The sequence below is a fragment of the Argiope bruennichi genome, chromosome 6, assembly GCF_947563725.1.
Source record: "Argiope bruennichi chromosome 6, qqArgBrue1.1, whole genome shotgun sequence".
NCBI classification, from domain to species: domain Eukaryota; kingdom Metazoa; phylum Arthropoda; class Arachnida; order Araneae; family Araneidae; genus Argiope; species Argiope bruennichi.
Window position 1 is genome coordinate 83,604,332 of NC_079156.1, and position 6,000 is coordinate 83,610,331.

Genomic DNA, 6,000 nt, shown 5'->3' on the forward strand with positions numbered 1-6,000 from the left:
AGTTTGTAGGTTAAGTAACTTTTCAGAAGAGCATAGAAATAGATTTGTGTAGTTTCCCAAAAATAAAAGTTAAAATAAATAAGCAGTAATAGTGCCGCGGTATCGGAACTGCGGAAAAACAATCATTTAAAAGATAATTATTAAGCATGAAATTTTCTATAATATTTTTCCTGTCAAAAGAAAAATTCATTTTTCTTTTTGATTGAAATAGTTTATTTTTATTCTAAAAATAATCTCTATAAATTATAATGCTTTCTAGAAGTTACATATGTTTAATTGATTAATAAAAGAGGTTAGAGTTTCAAAAAAATCTTCTTACAATTAAGTCAAATTCCTTCTGTAGAAAATGCAACTAAATAAAAATATGAACAACTGAATTAAAATAGTTATCTAATAATATAGTGAAATAAAAAGTTAATGCAATAGAATTCAGGTACAGTGGAAGCAGCACTTGTATGTCTCTTCTATCTAACAAGTTTCACATAAAGAGGGGAGGGAAAAATAAAACGAGTGTGTATGTGTGTGGGGGGGAGGGAAACCCACTGGAATCTTTTAAAAAAAATCTATCATATAATTATTAGAAATAAGCTTTAATATTAAATCTGAAAGTTTGATAAAACAGCATTTTTATAGCTGACTGCTTTCATGCCAAAAAAAAAAAAAAAAAAAAAAAAAAATTAATTCAAATTCATTTAACTCGCCATCTCTTACTTATAAGAAAGGCTGACATGTGGCTCGCGAATTTTGACATCAATTCAGCCGCCTTTTCTTCAATTATAGGGATCTTAAAGCAGCAGATATAGACAAGAAACATGTAAAATGATTCTCAAACGATGTAGTCAAAGCTTTGAGATCAGAGGCTGGACAGTTCAAAATTCGCTTACGCCGAACATCTGCCGGGCGAATGGTGATACTGAATGCATAATGTGGATGGCAATTCCAATGTCCTTAATTAGACGAAACATCTAAAACGATGAGTTAAAGCGTCGATTCAGATATGATTCCTGTTTTTCAGTAAAAATCCAAGACCAAGATTAATGCTACCAAAGAAACTTTTTGCATCTTTCAAGCTTTAAGAACCAACTTTTTACCAACTGTCATAAGGCATTTTACCAAGTTCTTGTGCAGTTTCAAACAGAATATTAATCCAGTAAGCATAATTTCTTCTTCTCATATATAACAAACAACAACAACAAATATCCATAGTTATTAAATATGGATAGTAATGGATGGATGCTTATATACTTCTATAATGTAGCTAAGCAAAAAATAACCTCATAGAATCTGAAGTTTATGTTTTCGATGTGCGATCAGTAATTAATGCAAAGATATGCAGCACATTTATAACTTCAATCCTTTTTTCCGTTGTTTGAATTTGAGTCGTTCACCAACAACAAAGGATTTATACAGTATTAGAAATGTGTTCAAGTACTTTCAGAGTTTAAGAATATAATAGTTAAAAAATGATCCACTACAAACAATCGATACGATTTTGTGTTACTATGTGGGAAAAATATTCAAAAATAAAACAGAATTTTATCCAAAATTCTTCATTTGTAGCTTTCTATCTACAATACAAGAATTCTACTTCATTGATAAATAAAATATATGTGTATATAACTACAACTATCGTATCTGAAAGTAAGAAAACAATTGCTATGCATCAATATATATATAAAAATATCAAACTTCAATGACATAGTTGGTGACAATGTATTGTATATAATAATATAAGTATAATCAACTAAAGTTTGAAACTCTTCAAAATTTCCAGAATATTTTCAAAATGAATGTAGGATACTTTTAAATTCTAAAAGCAAATAAAATCATTTATGAGTTTTATCTATGAGGTAGTTTTTGAAACAAAAAATCAAGTTTTCTTACCCCATCTCACTGAAATTTTAATTGTACCAAATAACTTTTTCTTAAATAATTTCTAACTGAAGTCAGCAAATACAAGATTCAAGTTGATTTTCTTCACTGAACTTGAAGGTGAAAATTGCAATATATCTTGAAAATTTTCCAGACAAAAATCCTAGTTGCTCTTTGGTTAACTATAAATAAATAAAAAAACATGATAAGCTAATGGTGTAACAAGAGGAAGAGTATATTTTTCAAATATAAAAATTATACTGGCATTTTAAACTATATAAATTATATAAAAGTTCGAAACTGCATTTAAGTACAACATGCATTATAATATATATAAATATTAAGAAAAATTTTATTATTTGTTTATAGTTACTATTCCTGAAAGCTTATGAATTCTTATTTAATATTGGTTTTCATTAATATGAGCAGCTTAAAATTTCCTTTTTACCAAACGATGAATTATTGTGCTGGAATAAGCTGTATGAGTAATGATGAGGGACTGAAGATAGCTTTTCAATGAAATATTGTTATTCTTTCATAAAAGTAGTCAAAGTTAGAAGTTTAAAAACCTTTTAAACCTCTGAATTCAAAGGAACTGCAGTTATCATTAAAAAAAAAGAAAAAAAGAAAAATCTGCAAAAAATGATAAATTATTTTTTCTTAATAATTTGTGACTGAAGTCTGCAACTAAAAGTTATAATTGCTTTTCCTGATAAGACTTGAGGGTGAAAACTAAAATATATCTTTGAACAATTTGTAATTTTGTAAATTGTCACAATTTGCAAAATTCCTGTGTTTTCTTAGTAACACAGTAAGTATTTTTTAGTAACTTTCTTATGAAATAAAAACAGGATGAGTTAATGACGCAAAAATATAAAGCATGCAATTTAAAATATAAATTTATATTGACATTTTAAACTTTATTAAGAAATTTGAAAATTACATTTTAAGCACAAAATACATTTTGTGTTTAAAATGTGTTTTGTAATTATGTATTTAAAATGTAATGCCTAGACATATCTGAAAAAGTGTTATTGTTTGGAATTTATAAAAGCATTTATCTTGGAGCGTAAGTGGGGATAATGGTTTTGAATAATAATTTTCATTTACATGCATTAAAATTTTTTATTGCTTTGAGAACTGATTAATTTCCATGTGGCAATTAGCTGCATCCTTAATGATGGTTGATCATTAAGATATCTTCAGTGAGGTGACAGATGCTCCAAATAAATTTTAGTCGAAGATAGAATTTAAAGTAATTATTGACACTTCAATCATTTCAACTTATTTTTAATAGAATGATTCATCTGTGAACTCTAATGAGACTTTTACTCTCTTTACAATATACCTCAATGCTCAGATCCAATCAAAAGATATAAAAAAACTAAATTTCCATATTGAAATTTGTTTCTAATATACTATACACAGATATCAGCAATTTCAACAATTTCTGATTAAGTTATTCTACAATCAGAACATAAACAAATTTAACCATTAAATGAAGAGTGTTTGTATATACTTTTTATAAAATGGAAAATCATTGTAATTGTCAGTAGTAAAGTTTTGCATGTATTTTCGATTTACAAAAAATGAAAGTACTCTTAAAATAATTAAGAAATGTTATTAAAAATTTTAACAAATTAATTTTTTTTTAATTTTGCATTTTAATTATTTTTTATTTTATTGAATTTAAAATATGCTGTGCAATATTTTTACATTAATGATTTCTGTAATTTCAAAAATTTTAAATAAGCAAGAAGTATATATTTTCATTTTCACAAATTATCAAATTTACATTGTTATCACAAGAGCTCTTTTTTTATTCTGAAATGAAAGAATTATATTGCTTTGTTCCAGGAAATATTTAATTTCTGAGACTAAAATGCAGAATTTAAGATAATAAGGTTATCTGGAAATAAATACTTTTAAGTAGTGAATTAAGTAATTTTATAGGTCATTTTGTTTAAACTTCATTCATACTAAATGTACGTTTTACATTAAGTTAATAAAATTCTATTATTTATTATTTCAGCATTCTTTGAAGATTCATTTTGGAAAAGTAAACAATTAAAAGAAGATCAAGTTTAAGTTCAACTAAAAATTTTGCCAAAAAGGAAATTTTAGAAGAATTTCTGAAAGCCTAAAAGGTAGGTACTTTAATCCATTATTTTGACTTTTTATTAAACAACCATTGGCTACATCAGAAATTCATTGATAAATAATCTGATTTATAAAAGTTAAACGTGATTTTATCCCAAAGTGATGTCCAAGAAATGAGTGTAATTTATAAGCAAAAGACTTTTTCATACAAGGTTTTCATGCGTGTTGAGATTTAAGTTTAAAAATATAATAGATCTCTATGAGTTATCATCACCAGAGCAAAGTGAATGTAAAAATATTACAATTCTTAACTAAGAATAATCTGAAATCATGATACACTTTCAGATATATATCACAAATATTTATTTACAATACCAAAAGTATAAAATTCACTTCAAAATGGGGAGGAAAAAAAAAGACAGTTGAAGGAATTTTTTTATTTCAATTGAATAGTATATTTTCAATAAGCAAGAAAGTCACATGTGTAGTTAAGAAACCTTTTTAAAAAAAATTTAAACTCTTAAATGAAATTCCTTTTTTTATAAATCCTTGTTGTTTTCAACATAATGTAATGAATATAATTTAAACTCCACATTTTAATCCATTATCAAAAAGATTATTTTTTTTTCTTCTTTTTTTTTTTTTTAGCTTAGAGTATAAAGATATTATTATATAAAGCTCATTATTAGATAATGAAGTCTGTTTTCTAAGAGTCAGAAAAAAAAATTATTATTATTTTTCAATTTAGCTCATATCAACTTAAATTTCATTTTTCTGAAAGGATTAATTAAATAACAAAAATTTAATTTGAAGTTTTCCATTGCATATGAGCTTTTATACTATTGTACAAATAAAGGCAATTTTGGAATGCTTATTAAATGAGAATACTATCTGTAATATCTTCATTCATGATAATATCACTGTGAGTGATCCATTAGAAAGCTTGAAAAATGAAAACATAAAATTTAAAATTTCAAAATGAGCCCTAATGAGAAATTATAGACCAAAGAAATTTTTCAAAGATTACATTTCCCACTCTGCCTATTTCAAAACATATGTAATTATACACTCCCTAAAGATTTTCACAATAATTTACATGCATTTATTACAAAAAGTCATTTTACTTTTAATTTGAAAAAGTTATTCATTGTTATAATGACTTTATGAATTATAATTTACCATAAATTCAAAAATTCAAACAAATAGTTTATACAAAAAATCCATCAAATAAATTAATGAATTAACAAATAGTTTATGCAAAAAATCCATCAAATAAATTAATGAAGATTAGCATGGAATACTCACAATCGTACATATTCAGGACTAACACATTTTTTTTTCTTTGCTTGCTTTTTTTTAGTGAAATTTGAAGAAAATGAGGATGCAAAGCATTCTTTATTTGAAAGAATAAAAGGTGACAAATTTTTTCTCAAAACTACAAATAAAAGAAAGAAAAATTAATTAAGAAAACTTACATTAATTAAGAAATTTTGTACAACTTCTTAGGAAATTTCAAAATCTTGGGTATAATAATACAAATTCATTTGACTTTCAATGCAAATTGCATTAATTATTAAATAATGTCAATTGAAAAGACTCATAAAACAATCAATGATAATAGCATGGATACATATAGTAATATTTTTCTTTAATTACAAAGATAAAAAATAATACTATTTTGGAATGAATTATCTTATTCTTTATTATTTCTTTCAAAATATTCATTTTTGAGGAACCAAATTTAGAAAATTGTGAGGTCAAAATTTTGTTATTAATAATAGGATTAATAAACAGTATAATAATAAAATAATACACCATTTTTTACAATGAATTCACTGTATGTGACCATTAAAAATGTTCGTTTTAATTAAGAGACAAGCTATCTGTTCTTTCAGTGTAGAGATAGATTGTTTTTTTAATGAATGGAAACAAATTTGTTCGGTGCAATTGCCGTGATTTCACACTTAAAAAGACGAAAATTTTAAGTCACTTGATTTGTCACTCAATCACTTATATTCGTAAGTTTGT

The 6,000-nt window shown here is 24.9% G+C and overlaps 1 protein-coding gene across 1 annotated transcript in view; it reads right to left on the reverse strand.

Annotated features, from left to right (window-relative positions):
* Window positions 1-5,418, reverse strand: part of LOC129972217 (uncharacterized) — a 29,795-nt gene extending 24,377 nt beyond the window's left edge. The window contains exons 1-2 of the mRNA XM_056086256.1: window positions 5,278-5,418; window positions 1,885-2,054 (exon numbers count right to left, since the gene is read on the reverse strand). The gene's annotated coding sequence lies outside the window, so the exon portion shown is untranslated. The remainder of the gene's footprint in view (window positions 1-1,884; window positions 2,055-5,277) is intronic.
* Between the last annotated feature and the right edge of the window lie 582 nt (window positions 5,419-6,000).